The 17,644-nt window shown below is 38.9% G+C and overlaps 1 long non-coding RNA gene across 1 annotated transcript; it reads right to left on the bottom strand.

Moving 5' to 3' along the window:
- Positions 1 to 130: 130 nt before the first annotated feature.
- Positions 131 to 10,381, bottom strand: LOC146439427 (uncharacterized). Its single transcript, XR_014851248.1, has 6 exons — positions 10,339 to 10,381; positions 3,197 to 3,277; positions 2,476 to 2,779; positions 2,074 to 2,290; positions 622 to 718; positions 131 to 218 (listed from the first exon to the last, which is right to left on the bottom strand). It is a non-coding gene; the product is annotated as an uncharacterized LOC146439427 (long non-coding RNA).
- Positions 10,382 to 17,644: the final 7,263 nt, after the last annotated feature.

The raw sequence follows: 17,644 nt of genomic DNA, 5'->3' as shown, positions 1-17,644 counted from the left end.
CACTGTGTCAGTCTCAAAACTGTGGTCAGAAAAATTAAATCCAACAGCATCAGGCAGCTAAGAAAGAAGAGTGAGAGAAGATGCAAGGAACTCTTCAAGCAGTATTTCAGAATGTTAACTTGAGGACTTGCCTTAGCTGAGCTGTGTCTTCCTAGGTGTGCAGCACAGGAAGTTATCTCAGCCCTGCTCATGCCCTCTTGCCTCAGTCCAACAAGAGGCTGCTTGTTGACACGTATTACTTAGAAAAGTGAAAACAGCTTTATCAAACCCCTTCTGGTGATTAACTTTCAGTTGGTTTTTGTTTGGTTGGTTTTTTTTAATTTCAGCAGCTGCTTCCCAAAGGAGCTTGGGCAGGAAAGCAGAGAGCAGTGCAGCCTCTTGGAGACCCTGGAAGGTCCAGAGGCCAAGTGGCCCCCAGTCCAAGCATCCTGGGCCAACCAACCCCAGCTGCTGCTGCTTGGTTTGGGGCACTGAGTGCTCTGCACTCTCAGGCATCCTTCAGCAGGGTAGTCATGCCCACATGTGCAGAGCAGCCTGCAGCTGGTCAAACTACTTCATTGAACAGCAGAGAACACAAGAGTAGCCCTCCCTCAAAAAAATCCATCTCTGAGTGAGCTGTACCTGAGAAAAGGACATTGTTTCCTGCCAGTGGTTGAAAGGCACTGATGAACTCTCCTGTCAGTAATGACACTGTGACCTTTTCGAAGATGTTCTGTACCTTTGGAGAAAAACAATTTATTTTACAGGTACAGTTTTCCAATGAAAATATGCACTTTATAGATCTGATGCAAGACAATTATGTAATCAGCTAAGAATAAGTGACCTCAATTTAATATTTATTTACATATGAAAAATTTATAAAAAATCTACAAAATATTTTCAGATGTATCAAGAAGAAGAATTATTAATGAGGTAGTCCCAAGAGGGACATCTACCATGAGCTGTGTCTAGAGTCTTTTCTTTATGTATTCATAGCAGTAGAAATCAAAGAAAGAATTCATAGCAGTATGCCAAATCCAAACTATAATCTATTATTTACATTCTGCATGTAAAGTGGATAAGTCACTATGCAAGTTATTACATCGCTAAATTTCCAATAAGTCAACTATGTGTTTGTATGGAACTGTTTAATCTGGTAGCAGGTTAATAATCTGAACTGTTTAATGTGATAGCAGGTAATTAATTACCTTTTTCTTCAGTATTGGCCCTTTTTTGCAATTACAGAAGAAGCTGAGAGGTCACAGAAGTTAATTCCAGACTCATTTACCCACTGAAATTAAATTTTCACGTTTCCCATCTACCTGTGCACCTAACTTCCCCAACACAGAACGTCATTAAGGGCCACCCTTGAGATCTCATTTTTCACATCTATTTTTCCCTGTCTGGGTCAGTGAACATCATTCCTTCTATCCACAGAGCTTTGTATGGGACAAGTCACTTCAGGTTTTTTGTCACTTAATTTCATCCACTGCCCAAGCTTTGAAATTTCTCACACAGCCTAATTGGGCTGACAGTGTGCTCTCGGGGGCTTCGCCAACCAGAGCAGGCTTTCAGTCTCATCTGTCTTGCAGGACTCTTTGAGGAGCTGAAAAACAGCTATTGGAATAAAAATCCTGAAGTCTAATGAAATTTCTTTTCTTTTTTTCTTTTTTTTTTTTCCTGGGAAGACATTTCTCAAGAGTAAGATTTGTTGGAAACATGACAGGTTTTTAGCTTAAAGCTGCTGGGTTTTGCCTCCTACAAGTTTTCTCTGGCAAGTCACTGCAACACTGATAAAAACACTGTGTCTGCACCTATACTATGCTTTTCATAGGTGGATCTGATCAACAAAGCCAGAGACCTTGCTTTTTTCAGTGCAGCAGCAATCCTACAGAGTTGAATAACTCACACATGGATGAATTTCCTGGATACAGCTTACCTTTTTCAAAGTAACATATGAATGGGTATGTCTGAAAGACTTTCTAGCTTTCTGACCCTTCTGGGGGTTGGGGGAGCCTCAGTCTGCTTCATGGGGCTTGAAATGCTCTACAAAGCAGTTGGCTGAATTTTTTATCACAGTTTCTTTTCACTTACATAGATACTTGGAGCATCAGTCCTTTGTAGTGTTTAGATATCACCACTTTTTTCTTCTGAAAACATTTTTCTCGTGTCTTGAAAGCTGCAGGTTCTCCTTGCTTTGCACATGCAAGTGCTGGCCATGCACATGAAGGGCTCTTTTGATCCCAGCACAATTTTTTTTTTTTTTAAAGGACCTGGACAGAGATTCTGTACAGCAGGGCAGATAGCTGTCCTGGCAACCAAAAAAATGAGACATCAAAGCAGAGAGACACATGCTCTGTTGCCACTTATTAAAGTCGTGTCTTTATTGCTGACCCAGTTTCAGGACACATCAAATTTACTGTGCATTTGCTGTAAACGAGCAGTGATGGTGAAATGCTTCACAGGTTGGTGAAGCAAGGTTTGGTGACACCTTACCTGGTATTGACAGGGAATCCTGGTGCTTGTTGTGCTGGCTCTGTTCCTTAGTGGAACTGTCTCTGCTTCCTTCTCCCCAGTGCCCTGTCCCCCACTCCCCCCTGGCTCTGTTGGACTCTGCAGAACTTTCCTCTGCTCAGCCAGGGGCTTCAGTCATCTCTCTCCTCCTGCTTGCTGCAGAAGAAGAATTGCCTCAATCTAGTCTGTGTTACCACTCACTTCAATGCATATCACAAGTCTTTTATCATGGTCAGTGTCTTCACATTTCTTTGGTTGCCATCTTATCAGTCTTTGTTTTGTGGGTCTAGGATAAAAATGGAGATCATATTTTCAATTTTATTCTACATTTTCCACTAAAATATTGAGATTCCCAACATATGTGAATAAAGATTTTAAATTTCTTTCACTATAGCAATATAGTTTTGTTCTACAATAGTGTTCATCTTTTCAGCCTTTATATTCTTTTGGTAAAATAGTCACAGCTGTGTTTGGGGTGAAAGTCTTAAATAAAGAGATTATCTACTGAAAAGGTCCAAAGTTTTCCTCTATGAACTTCTACTTGAAGAAATCTAGGTTTTAACTCACATTTAGTTAGTTACAAAACAGCTGTTCAAATTAGCAGTTTATCTTTCTAACATCATTCTATCTTCTGTCACCACTTTCCCTCAACTGTAGATGTTTTAACATTAGCAATAAACACAGCATGTGCGAGGGACATTACCTATGTGTCTTGTACAGTCATCAAGGAAGAATAAGCACCACAAGGAAAGCAGAGTTCTTTGCTTTCCTGGGAGTCCTTTATCTGCAATGAATAAAGAAAAGTTTGATCAACAAGATCATCTTTCATATCTTCTGTTTCTATCACAGAAAGATGTAACTTGCCATCCAGACACCCATCCGAATGGTCTAAGTGTTTCCAGTTTTAGCATTAAGACATGAAGCTTCAAGTTTCATTCCCTATCTGATTTTAGAAAAAATGGAAAGTTCAGCCTCTTTCCACTGAGGGAGATCAAGCCTCCCTACATCACAGCAATAATTAGATCCAGATGTATTCTTCTAACCAAACAAACTTTTAAAATGCATTTAGTGTGCACTTAGTGCTGATTGATCTTTATCCTTTTGAAATGGTGAGAGTTGAATTGTTTCAAATCTCTTAACCACCATGAATACCTTTCTAGATAGCTGTTTGTGGAATAGTCCTCAGACTTTTAAAGTGTCTGGCTATGCCTTTCTCTATTGCAAAAATCATAAGAGTGTGGGATAGAGAAATTTGGTACCAAATACCTATTTTTCCCACAATGGGTATTCTTTCTTTCAAAAGAAAAAAAAGAATTGTTCAGAATCATGAAACATATAGTAAATTAAACTCTAATTTCGAACTGATTGGAATTCTAATGTCACTGCTAATAATGTAATTATTCGCTCTTAGTTTTAAAAAATAAGTTTTATATACACACACACACACACACACACACATACATATATATATACACACACACATATATAAAAATTTTCCAGGCCACAGATCAAAATGCATGAAGAAAAGGGAGGTTCCTGCTCCTACTGGAAAAGAAACACAGAATCAATACTGTAGCAAACACAAATGTGCCCTAGAATTTTACTCTGGTATGATTCTGTGTAAAACTTTCAGTTCCATCATCTTGCATTATTTTGTAGCCTGCTTTTGTTAAGGGTAGAAACTTGCTCTCATGAATATATATACCGGAAGAATATATATATATCTCAAAGCAAGCAACTTTGAGAAAATATGTTATCTCGTCCTTGAAAAGCTGTGGGAAGTGAGAAGGATAACAGCAGGTATTTCAAATCTAGCCAATAAAGTACCAGCCCACATCCTTCTGCCATCCTAGTGCTCTCATGTCTGGTCTCACTGTGTGGCCTCTGCCCCTTCTGCCTTTGCTCCCTGGGCACTGTGACCCAACAGCCTGGAAATCACGTGTTCTGGTCCACAGAGGGAGTGAAGAATTCACATACAAAAGAAGCAGTCAAAGAGGGAAACTCTCAAAATGCCTTTTTGTTCGCTTAAAAAAAAAAAAGTCTAGTTGAATAGGCCTCTATCTCTTTCTTTGTTACTGGAAACAGTAATCTCAAATTTAGACAGAAGATGAGTTCCCAAGAGAGCAGGATACAAGCCTTTCTGGCTTACATTCCCAAGCCCCGCAGCTCTGGGAGATGTGGAGCTGACTTCACTGACTGGAAATGTTGGTTATCTGGATATTACTTCAATCCAGCTTTGACAAAGCCAACAATATCCCACTAGAGGCAGCCTCAGTTGCAGTGCTGCAATTCCCTCATGAGATGGATGAAGTGCCCAGAGTTTTTGGCTCACACCTTTATGGGAAAGCACCTGAAAATTTACAAATCCCCTTTCCCCCTTCATCCCTTTTTCCTTTGCTTCCCTGGCTCTCAGCATCTTGTTCCCACAGGATGGTCCTGCCAACCTCGTGCACCTCAAAGCCAAAAAGGCAGCACAAACAGGCTATCTTATGTGTCTGTGGCTGTTGAGGTCCCACACCTGTAGGCAAAGACTGACTGTCCAACGGGGAAGGGCAGAGGCCCAACAGAAAAAAGACCTAAAACCTTGTTTGATCAGAAGATTCATCAAAGCCAATATAGTCTGGCACGGTTTTTTACAAGTTGGCCCTTCAAAATTGAAATTTCCTAAGTGATATTTTTGTTTCCTCAGTTTGTTCTAATTTGCAGCACTGAGTTTTTGAAGGATAAGTCAGCTGGAAAATCTAAAAAAAATAGCTTCCCAAAGAGAGTCTTGATGACCTAACTCCTTGCAACATAGATGCAACTGAGTGAACTCGGTCAGACAGGTCTTCTCTAAGCATAACAACACTGTACAAATAAGGGCAAGTGGAAAACTGTCATCACTGTGGATGTGCTTGATAGATGTTCTGGGGGGAGAAAAGGTACTTTTTAAAGGTTTTCTGTATATTCAGCATTGTACTTACTTGATCATTTGTGAAAAGAGCAAACCGCTGTTGACATTCATCCACAAGAAAAGTTTAAATTTTATACACTATTGCACCCATTATAGCTCAAGCAAAGTTCATGCTCTCAAGGCCACGCTGCTTTGTAATTCAGGCAACAACATTTATTTTTTGTCTTGCTCTTCTGTCTTTCTTCTTTTTTTTTTCTTTTGAATATCTCTCAAAATCAGTGTAGTGAATGGAGCGAAAGGAATGAATTAAGATATCAATTTGCTCTTTCTTTTCCTTAAGACAAAAAAGATGCACAGATGGGAAAGATTAAATGGAAGAGCTAAAGTGCATGAATCTGGCAAAATAATAATATAAAATAGATATTTGCAGTACTAGCTCTTTTCTCTTAGCACGAGCCCCAATTTATAACCCGTAACACCTTAAGCAACAGCAACACTGCTCTATCATTTACAGGTCCACTGATTATAGCAGATTACATTTTTAAAAGCAACTAGTAACTGTTTTAAAAGCAACTAGTAATCTTGGCTTTTAAATTTGGACCCTGATTTTCAAAAAGCAACACACAGACTTCATAAATCTTGTCACTCTAGAAGGCATTTTCTATGGTAAGGTTTTTTTCTCTATTGTATTTTTTTCTCAGTTGTATTCTTCTTATTTTTTGCCAATTCATAAGTAATTTTATGACCACCCAAAAAATAATAATATGAAGGTTCATCCTCTCATCAATAAAGGGGATGTATGAGGGAAAATTAAGTCATAAAACAGGCAGAGTGTGCTTAAATAAATTTGTAATAGTTGACAAATGAAAAACCAGTGTAAAAGCAAAGAGAAGATAAGAATTGCTCAAGATACCACAGGAAGCTGCAAAATGAAATCCAGAAAAGTATTGTTTAAAACTAGATTTTGTGAAAATTACCTTAATAAAGCATATTTATTGGACTGAGAAGTCATTTCCTAGCCAAAATAAAAAGTGCAATCATGATAAAACATTGGAGAACTTGCTGCAGAGAAAAGTCCTGTTTTGTCAACATGATATTCAAAAGTCACCAGTAGCTATCTTTTTTCATCTCCACAGCTTTTGTGATACTGCTCTTTGTGAGCCTTTGATATATTAATTGCTATTAATTGATGTTTCTTACCAAATGAAGTTTAAAAGTGTTCAAAAGTTTCATCATCCTTCATTGAACATCTGCACAGATGTTGTCCACCTGACCAATTACATTTCAAGCTGACTTTCTAATCCAAAGGCACTGAGATGGAGTTTGCTTTCTCAGCCAGCAGACACACAGGTACCTGGGGAGAGACTGTCTCAGGAACATCCCTGACACTTTAACTTGTGATCCAGAGTACGTGGAGCAGTAGTGGTAGGGCCAGTAACAGGCAATGCAATAGGTCAGCACATCTTCCAGTAATATAATTCCCTGCTGAGGGGTTTCAGGAGGGCGAACAGGATGAATAGAAAGTCAGTTAGTTTGCCATGCTGAATACTTCAATTTTTCCACAGAAAATTCAAAGCAGAAGGCTTTCTGGGAAGTGCTTTATGAAATGGCCTGATGGGCTCCTTCACTACTTACCATGATTGTCCCAGGTGAACGCAAAAACCCACTGTGAATTTCATGTCTTCTTAACAATGAGAAGTTTCAAGGTAGTTAAAGAAACCACCCAAAAATGACAGTTACATAACTGAAGTGAAAAGGCAAAGAAATGGTTGCTCACATGAAAATAATTAATTTGTACTTTGCAATAGATCAGCACTGACTACAGAAAGCAAAAGAACAGGGTAGATAATATGTCCCTAAAAAGAAAGCAAAAGGGGGAAAATACATATTTAATAATATGGGATTAAGTCTCTCACAATATAAAAAGAGAAAAATTCAACAGAATTAATAGGTTTAATGTCGCTGTTGAGCCGCTAGCAGAGAAGGAAAACCCGGATTCTCAGCGTAGAATAGAAAAAAGACCCTTTTTTATTTGAATCCAACATATATATAGACTTTTCAGAGGTCACCCAGATTGGTCAGCCAGAAACCTCCCCCTAAGCCTGATTGGCCAGGCCTGAACTGTCCAAATCTCGAGACACTGTAACAACAACATCCAAACTTTATCTTTGTTTATAAAACACAGCGGAATGTTCTCACGAGAAAGACCTGTGCTAGCCACAGTTTAACTACAGGTTTTCTCCTCACAGAAATCAAAATCAGAGGACATTAATGAAACTATATTAGAATCGAAAGAGTCTCATTTATTTGAACAAATATTGTACTAGTCTTTTATAGAATCAAATAAAAACAGAGATATTGTGGACATGTAACTTTGTCTCCTTGGTTAAGCTTTTTACCAAGTTTTTTATTTCAGATAACCTTTAATTTCAGAATTTACACAGAATTCTTTTAGAAGCAAAACAGCTCTTAATAATATGTTCTTAAAAATAGCTATTTTGGAATTACCAATTATTAAAAACTTATGTTGATTCTGGAACATTCATAGTCTTATTTTAGCAATGTTTACAACTGGACTTCCACTGAGGGCTTCAGTTTAGAATGCTCCATCGTAGCACCAGTAGTCACTGGGGAGAAAAAAAACCCAAAACTTTGATAAGAAGCTTCTAACCAGTAAATTTATCCTCTATTTTTTTCAGAACTGAAAAATATGCAAAAATATATTTTTCTTCTTTTTTGTTGAATTCCTAATTTTGACAGTTTGAAAACAGTAACTGTTTGATGGAATTTCTCTTGCCTCACATTTTTATGAGATTTCTTCTTATTAGTTCCTTTCAATTTAAAGAATAGAACTACTGGATCCTTTTGAAGTTACTTCATCCAAGATGAAAATGAAAAAAAAATAGAAAAGGATAAATCTTTTCTTCTCTAATAAAATGGAGATCAAAATTTCATTCCATGCTGTCAATTTAAGAGAAGGATAATGTAAAAGAAAACACATATGGTCCCTGAAAAATAATAAAGTTTTTGTCAGTATTTTAATACTGTTTTACGTTATATCTATTTTCAAAATTCTTCAAAACATCAGACCAAAAAGAGGCCTTATAGATAGACAACATTTTTTGAAGAGTAAAAATAAAAAATGAGCTTGGATCCTCTTCAGTAATTTGACAAGCTAAAATACTGAAGCTTTAAAAGATTTCTCATTCAACTTATAAAGCTTCTTCTGAATGGGAGGAGATTCAAAACTAATTTTCAGAACCAAACCTCAAAATATTTTCAATGTCTTGCTAATACTCTGTGCCTAGGACAACATTTACAGCTGCAGAAACAGCTTCCAGAGCCCCAAGGAACTGTCAGCCCTGGGAAGCCCAGCAGGAATGGGGAGCACAGAGCAAAATCTCCCTTTCAGACACCTCACACTGCTGTTCTTAACATCACTTCTTTGTACCACTTCAGTGCACTGTGTAATGCACTGCCTACAGCATTTGGTTTGGGCTCTTTGTCCCAGGGGTTAGCCCAGGAACAGAGGGAAGCAAGACATTCCTGCTTGTTTGCTTGTGCAGGTGAGAAATAAGGGTTGAATTTCTTTGCTTGTGAGAAGCCAGATCAGAGCCAGGCTACTCCAGCAGCCATGCCAGCACTGAACCCAGCTACACCATCAACCTCCGTGTTCTGCTCCATCTTCCAAAGCCCAGTCAGTGTCTGATGACTGTGGGGAAAAAGATAAACTTATTCAACTGAGTCATCTAGCTGCAAGTAAGAACAGACCCTTTTTGACATTTGCTTGATGTTTCTTTTTTGAGCCTCTACATCATCTTTCAGGTGCACTTTGAGGCACTGCCTTCAATCCTGCATGCAGTCATTTAAACATTGAAGACACAGGCATTGGCATCTATTACAAGAGCTGCTTGACACTTTCCACTTCCTATGACTCTCTTTCCTGCTGCTCAAAACATCATAATATTGTGATTTTATGCTGAACTTTCCATTCCTGGTACCTGTCTTAAGCTGTGTTTTGGTTTTGTTCTATTTTTAAAATATTTCTGCCAAGATCTTTCTGTTTCCAAAGATATGTTTAAGAAAAACCCACTTCATTATACCCATACAGAATGAAAAAAAAATAGACCACCAAATACTAAAAAACAATTCAAAACAACAAAAATAAAAAAAAAAACCCAACAAAACAAAACTGGGGGGAGTGGCTGATATGCCTAAACTCTGTGCTGACATTCAGTAGGACCTTGATAGGCTGGAGAAGTGGGTGGAGAGACCCATGATGAGATCCAGAGAAGGCAAGTGCAGGGTCCTGCACCTGGGGAGGAATAACCCCAAGTACCAGCAGAGGTTGGGGGATGACCTACCAGAGAGCAGCTCTGTGGAGAAGGACCTGGGATTCCTGGTGGATGACAAGTTGACCATGAGTCAGCAGTGCCCTTGTGGCCAGGAGGGCCAATGGTATCCTGGGGTGCATCAGGAAGAGTGGCCAGCAGGCTGAGCAGCTAATCCTCCCCCTCTACTCAGCCCTGGTGAGGCCACATCTGGAATACTGTGTCCAGTTCTGGGCTCCTCAGGGCAGGAAAGACAAGGAGCTACTGGAGAGGGTCCAGCAGAGACCACAAAGAGGATGAGGGGTCTCCTCATAAAGGAAATGGAGTACTTCTCTTATGAGGAGAGACTGAGGGAGCTGGGCCTGCTCAGTCTGGAGAAGAGAAGCCTGAGAGTGGACCTTGTTAATGCACATATATATCTCAAACAAGGGTGCCAAGAAGATGGTGCCAGCCTCTTTTCAGTGCTGCCCAGTGACAGGACAAGGAGCACTGGCTGTAACTGAAACACAAGAAGTTTTACCTCAACCTGAGGAAGAACTTTTTCACACTGAAGGTGACAGAGCACTGGAGCAGGCTTCTCAGATCACGGAGTCTCCCTCTCTGGAGACATTTAAAACCCACCTATGTCACCTGCTCTAGGTGATCCTGACTTGGCAGGGGAGTTGTGTGGCCATGTGGTTTTTTAGGATTCCATGTGCTTCCTTTGTTCCCCTGCTCTGTATGCTATTGGTTCATTTTGAAATATGCATTCTGCTGTACCTGAATGTGTTCCCCCTGCCAGTTCTCCCTTCAGACTCCCCGGGACTGGCTCTAGGGGAGACAGTCCCTCCCCTTCCTTTCCCTTTATAATCCAGTGTCTGCGTCAGAGAGGGGTCTTCATCTCTGCGCTGGCAGACCCTGAACCTCCTCTGCCTTTCTGCCCCCTTCTCCTCCCCTGCAACCCTTTTTCCTTACCCCAAATAAACCTCCCTGGCAGAACAGAGATGGATTCCAGGTTCGTTCCATTATATTTCCCGCTGAATTTCTGTGGCTACAAGACTCACGCCACACCGAGTGGACCCCGGGGGCTGCCCACCCCGAATCTGGTGGAATTACACGGACCAGGGACCCCCTTTGGGGAGGGAGCCGGCTTGTGCCACCCTCCCGGCGCCTGCCACATCAGAGTAGGACTTGAAAAACTAGGAAAATACCCAAAGATCAATGGTGTGGGGCAGGAGGCTGCTTGGTAGGTGAAGAGTTAGGCCAGACCAGGCAGCTACAACCCCCTGGGTTCCCTGAGATTGGTACAATGAGCTCAGTGTTTCCTGACAGAGTGGTGCACAGGAAGGAGTCAGGCCTGTGTTTCAGGTCTCTTGCTGGATTTAAGTATTACATGGTCAAGGAGAAGCATACTGAGCCTACAAGCAGTATGTAGATTGGCAGAGACTGAAATAAAGTGAAAGCAGAGTTTTCTCTAGCAGAAATCACCACTCCTGGACAGAGGATTGCTGTTCCCATCTGGAAGCCCCTGCAGATCAAAAAGCTTCCAGCTTGTACAGAGCAGGAGGAGAAGCAGCACCTTCCAACACACATCTTGGCAGGACCTGGGTTTTCCTGCCTTGGGATGTGGCACAGACAAGCCTTTCAGCATGCAGGAGTGCTGAGCACCGCTGCCCTGAGGCAGGCATATTCAGGGGAGTGCACTCCTCCAAAAGTAGAGGTACTCTTTTATTGGAACTTACTGGAATTTTTTAAGGACTGCAACACTGAAATAATATATAGTTGGTCTGACTGGAACCTATCATTCATAAATACAAATGAAGAGGATAAAAATTTGGGGTTGCAAAGCTAAATTCTCAAAATTTAGAAGCATTCCTAATGAAGGCAGCCTGTACATCCTTAGTGCAGCCACTTTAAATGTACAAGTACTTTGATCTAAGTAGCATCACATCCAGCCACAGCAATGTGACAAAGTCCATTCAGCTCTCCCAGGGCTTTGGCAAGATTACCAACCCCAGGATCTCCAAGGAAAGGATAATGCTAAAGTACAGTAAATTCTCCACTTGAATAAAGAGAAGACAATTTATCATTTTGCAGTGGATTCAACTGGCAGGCTGAAAAATCCTACTGTGCATGCCTTAGAGGAGCCATAACTGAGAGAGAAGATGCCATTGCTTCCCTGGAAAGCAAGAAAAGATGTTCAGTTCCCTTCTCCTCAGCCAGGAACAGTAGGGCACTCTGACTCCATGGTGCTAATTAAAGATCAGATGTATTTTCAGACTTTGGGGGTTCCTTCAGTACATGGATCAGTCATTCCTAAGTAACCCAGATTTCTGCTTCTTCACTGTGCTCTTTGTTGGAATTTCTTTTTTTTTGGCCCTTTGATTGAAAAATTCAACTGGTGTAAATTGGTATCGCTCCCTAGGGACTTCATTTTTAAAGATGAAAGAAAAATGCTTTTTAAAAGCACTGCTTTGTCAGTCTGACAGAGAAAAGATGAATAAGAATGTCTGCTGCTTGCAGTACACAACTAGTTGCCTTAGTAATACAGTCAAAATTGGGTTGAACGAACCCTGTATAGAAAAGTAATATCACTAGAGAAGTGGAAAGATAACCGCGGCAGAAAAGTTTATGGCAACTGGATTGAAAACGGGCATCAAAAGAGCAAGTAATGTGCTCTTTTTCTGCTCTTCAATTATGACTGAACAAGGAAAACTCTGGCATTTTATACTGGGCTTGCTCAGCAAACTTGCTTTACTTATTTGTTATATGACCAAATAAGCACAGAAGGGAATGCAGCATGGATGGGTTAATGTCAGTACTGATGGCAGCCTAAACTGGAATCTCTTTTCTTTGTCATGTTGCAACTGCAGTCATTACCAGTTCTGTAACAGCATGTTTCCCTCTGTTACACATGAAAACACACTGTGAATAATAATTAAAAAAAAAAAAAGTTTTATGATATAATTTCTGTTAGAATCAGTTTTTAGCTAGTTATGATATTTGAAGGCACAGTCAGTGATATATTTTTCTTCTGGTTTAAGCTTTGTCGTTTTCTGTATGTGTTCTACATATGCCTAGGTAGTCAGGACTAGCAGTTTTAGAGTACAAATACACTTACAAATCCAGAGAGGATTGATAAACCCGCATATTGAGATTTAGAAGAGTAAAAAGACTACTTTCTATGATCCAGGGTATTGCAGATTTACCAGATTTACCAGAAAATTTTTAGGATATTTGCATTCCATGGGAAATGCACAACCTAAATGGGTGTCCTTAGATTGGCTTATAAATTTAAGATTTGGGAGTATCAGACTTTTATTGCCCTCACACTTCACTGTTCATAGATTTGTCCTACCTGTCACTCCTTCTTCAAAGGCTCCCAAACACCTCTGCTTTGTTTTGTGGGGGTTTTGTTTGTTTGGCTTTTTTAATTAAAAAGAGAACTTTCTATTTCCACTTGATGTCTTGACCTAAAGCAGGGCTCCTAGTGGGCTAAGGCATTGTCTCCATCAGGGGTTCTCCCTGTTCTCCTTGCAGTCCAAGTCTCTCCCCTGGAGGGTTTCTCACAGAGCCACCCGGTCAGCTCTTTCAGCAGCAGTTACATGACTACCCAGCAAAAAGCTTTTGGAGAAAGAAAGCTCCCTCTGATCCATTCCAGTGGTGGGAAACAGAAGGACACTGTCAGCAGTTGCAATAAAGTCCAAATACTGAGCAAAGAATTAAACCAGAGAATTAATGGGGGCAGGGTGCAGGAAGGATGTGTTTGTATAGACAGAGGTATTATGAACCTATTAAGAGTACTAATGTTCTTAAGGGGTGGATTGATGCAGAATAACAGCTTACTCAGCACTTCCATGAAACACATTTTTTCTCACCCTAGGTCACAGAAAGATCCCTTTTCAAACAAGTGCCTGATACACCTTGTGCTAGAGCAAACTAACAGGTATTATATGACCTATTTAATAAATAAAAGCAAACTTTGCTAATGTAATTTGAATTTTGTTTTCCTTTTCCTATACTGTCTCAAGGGAACTGAAACTAGTCAAAGAGAACAATTACGTGCAAATAGTGCTGACAGAGTTGCAAACACACAGTATATTTATATTCCCAGGGTACCAGTGGAGAGTTTTTCCTGGCTTAGAGATGCTCTAGAAAGCAGTACTGAGGCCCTTTCTAGAATGACAGTTAAATGTTGTATCTATTGTTCTGTTGAAAATAATGCTTTAATACATAATATTTATGTAATTAAGCTAAAAATTATGTCTTAAATACCAATTTTCGTAGGCACAGGAGGTAGAATCCTAGCGTTCCAGCTGCTGCTTCTGTGTGTCTTCTAAAGTTGCTATTCATCTTCCTTGCTTTTTCTTCAGTCTTGTGATATTTATTCTTTTTGGCCCTCACACATGAAGGAGAGTGCTGCCCTTCTTTGCAGTGTCATAGCTGGGGGAGCACAGAAGACCTGGAGAAGTAGGTTTGAGCCTTACTTACTTGAGCCTTATGAGTGTCTCCATATCCTGAGCACGTGTGCTCACAGTTTTATTAATATAAATCTGTGAGCTTATTGTTCTTCTGAAAAAGACCAAAAATCCAACTCTGTACTAAAGAAAACAAATTACAGATTTTAGGTTGTCTCATGCCTTGGATCATAGCATGCTCTTACTATGTGACACATTTCCAGTTAGAACTCCTGACAGGAAGCAGTGGTTTCTTCACAACAGACAGATCCAAACGCATTCATTTAATTCATAAATTCCCTTCTGTCCTATGCAGAATGAATCAACACATTCCTACATATCTTCCTAATAGAGAATCTTACACTAGGAACCAATAATAAAATACATTTGGGAAGATTTAGCCACTATGTGCCTTGGCATAATTTGAATAAACTATGTACATGCTGGAATTAATGGAAACTGTGCTTTCATTAAATAAAATCAGTACTTCCCAGTTATCCTATTTTATTAATAAAGTCCCCTCTAGGCATAAAGTTTATTTCATAAGAGATCTATTTAAATAGGTAAAACTTTTGTACTTATATTGCTAGTTAATCAATTTCTACATATAAAATGAAGGACATAATTCATATGCAGTGCCTGAAATATATTATTACAGAAGCATTCAGAAAAGAAAAACTCAGTTTGTCGATAGAAATATTTCCAAAAACAAATTCAAGTAAAATTTACCAAAGAAAACCTTCTTGAACACATTTTTACATCTGCTTCATTTAGAGAAATTAACTCCTACACATTCCCTTTTATTGCACCATAGTTACATAGAGGGAAATGTATCACATGTTTTAACGTTAGTTATCATGAAATTTTTTCTTTAATGAGCAGATAACAGCCTTAAAATATCCTGTTTTAAAATTATCCTCACTTTCTGCTGCTATGTCAGAAATAATATCATATTAAACCTCTTTTTCAAGTACCCATTAAAATAAGAATGTCCAGTGAGTCATTCTTTCAACATAATAGAAAACATGGATATTTTTATTTGTTGAAATTTTAATTACTTGCATATACAACCCTTTCACCAGTAGTTGAAGAAAAATTACTTAAGACTCTTTCCTGCCACATCACAAGGGCAGATTCAAGGGTTTAACACTTTGAATGTGGTTAGGTCACCCACCTGCACTTTGATCTGAGCTAAACATGCTGTGAAATTGAATTCAGGGCTGCAGTTTTGCACAGCAGCTATGGCACAGTCCTGGGTAGCATTCATGCTGTGTCTCTGCAGCTGTAACCCTCTGGGGCTGCCCACAAATGCATACAGTGTCCCAAAGGACAGTCAGAGCTCTGTGAGACTTGCCACAGGGGCAAAAGAGCTCCTAATAGCAGACGTGGCTGTGAATCCCTGCCTTGCTTCCCAGTGTTGAGATGAAGGGAATTACCTTCTCTTTTCTTGCCTGTTTTTCTTCTACCCTGAAGAAGTGCTGTGCAAGAGAATTCACTGGCAGCATCATTAGCATGATAGCATCATGCAGCAGTTGCTTTCCCCTCCAAAGCTCTTTGCAAGCATTAGTTTAATTGATCTTTTGCATGAATTGAGATAAAAGACTATTTTATCAGTGTTGTCTGAACACCACCAAGACTTCCTCTTTTTGATAAGTTGTTACTGAATATTTCTGAGATTTTTCTGCTCACAAATCTTTTTCTAGCTTGCATATACATAATTATAGCATTCAAGGACTTACTCGGAATATTAAAATCTTAACTATTGATTGTGGCTTGCATTGATTTTAATGGGTTTGTTCCCGGCAAGGTTGTTTTCATAGCTTTGCTACTTGTTCTCTTTATTTATTTATATTCAAGGCTTTATTCTTTGGATAGCTCAGATGGCACCGCAAATTATTTTTGAAGATTTTAAGTGGTCATGTCCTAGCATCAGTTAAGAGCATACAGTCGAGTCTAAAGATTCTGTGACTGCTGAGATACCAAATTCACTTCGGTGTGTATACTGCCCAGGTGAATCCATATGTGAGCTTCAAGGACTCAGTGGGAGCACACTTGCTAATCTTCAGAGTTCAACATGGAACATAATGGCATCTTTTCCCATCTTTATGAACTCCAAGTAAAAGTGATGCTTTACAAATGCAGTGCAGAAATACCTGCAATTAAAATAAAATAAAAAAAATAATGGCCCGTATTACCATAATGAGGTTTAAAACAGCAGTTGATATCCATAAAATGTGTTTCAAGATGCCTTTCTTATTTCCTAATCAAGGAGATACGTTGTCCTATTTCCTATATTATGGGGAATTGTAGTTCTTATGGCATTGCTATTACTGCTTGTGTTACTGTAGTTTTTCAAGATTGAGATTTCAGGCTACAAAACTTCACCATGTGAAAACACAATAAAGTAAAGCTACCTATCCAAAATACCATATGGGAAAAAACAGGCAGATGTACCAAACAGATAGAGGCATAACAAGATAGCAATTTTTTAGCCCACCACTGTAAACAATGGTCATCACATATGCCATCATTTCAAAGAGTTATTAGTGCTAGAAACGGATGTGATTAATAGGGTTTAGAGTAATAACATATTTCTCTATTAATTTGCAATTCCATATCCTCAGTAAATGCATATTTATCAATTAAGTGAATGTTTGGTTCTTCATTTCAGTTCTCCAGGGTTTGAGGAAATGAACTGCTATGGAATTTTACTGAGAAGTAATCACATGCATTTCCAATACTGATTTAATTTCTGATATTGAACTTCTTACTTCCCTAAACTGCAGATGCAGATGGGAAATGACTGTGTGTGACTTGCAGTTAAATTCCAGTATATTAACAACCAAATATCCCAAATATGAATATCAAGAAATATATGGATGAAAAATAAAAATTACTGGTACCAGTGCCTAAAATTCATTATTGGTTCTGAACATCAGCAAATTATCTACCTACTTAGATGATGTTGCTTAGTATGTGGAGACATTACATTCTAACTAGATAATTTTTCCTATTTTCAAATTTTAACTTTTTTTTTTATTCAATTAAACAGACACAGGCAAAATCAAGATTGGTGAGCTGGTTTTATGTGGTATCATAGTATTTTCTTATGTGATCTCTTTAAAAGTGATATCTACAAAGTGCACAGTCTCTGATTGAGATGCTGAAATGTGTTATTATTTAGATTGATCCTTTTGTTATGCAAATTGCATGCTAATGCATTTCAAGAAAGTAATCATGGACAGCAAAACGAAGAGGAAAGAAATGTAAAGATGGACAGCTAAGGATTTTTTATTTATTTGACTAAAGGCTGAAAATGCATAAAAGCAGGGAGGTACAAGGATACTACAAGCCTGACATTTTAGATAAACACAGACTTAAATTAAGAAAAAGTGAAAGTAAAAAAGTAAAAGCATTTAACATTGTGTTCTAATAATGTATTAAAGATTTTGACATTTTCTTCCTTTTTTTCTATCAAACAAGTCTTTCTT

The sequence above is a fragment of the Lichenostomus cassidix genome, chromosome 3 (assembly GCF_008360975.1).
Source record: "Lichenostomus cassidix isolate B80296 chromosome 3, HeHo_3.0, whole genome shotgun sequence".
Classification (NCBI taxonomy): domain Eukaryota; kingdom Metazoa; phylum Chordata; class Aves; order Passeriformes; family Meliphagidae; genus Lichenostomus; species Lichenostomus cassidix.
Note: the sequence above shows the minus strand (reverse complement) of the source record. Positions and strands in the feature narration are given on the sequence as shown.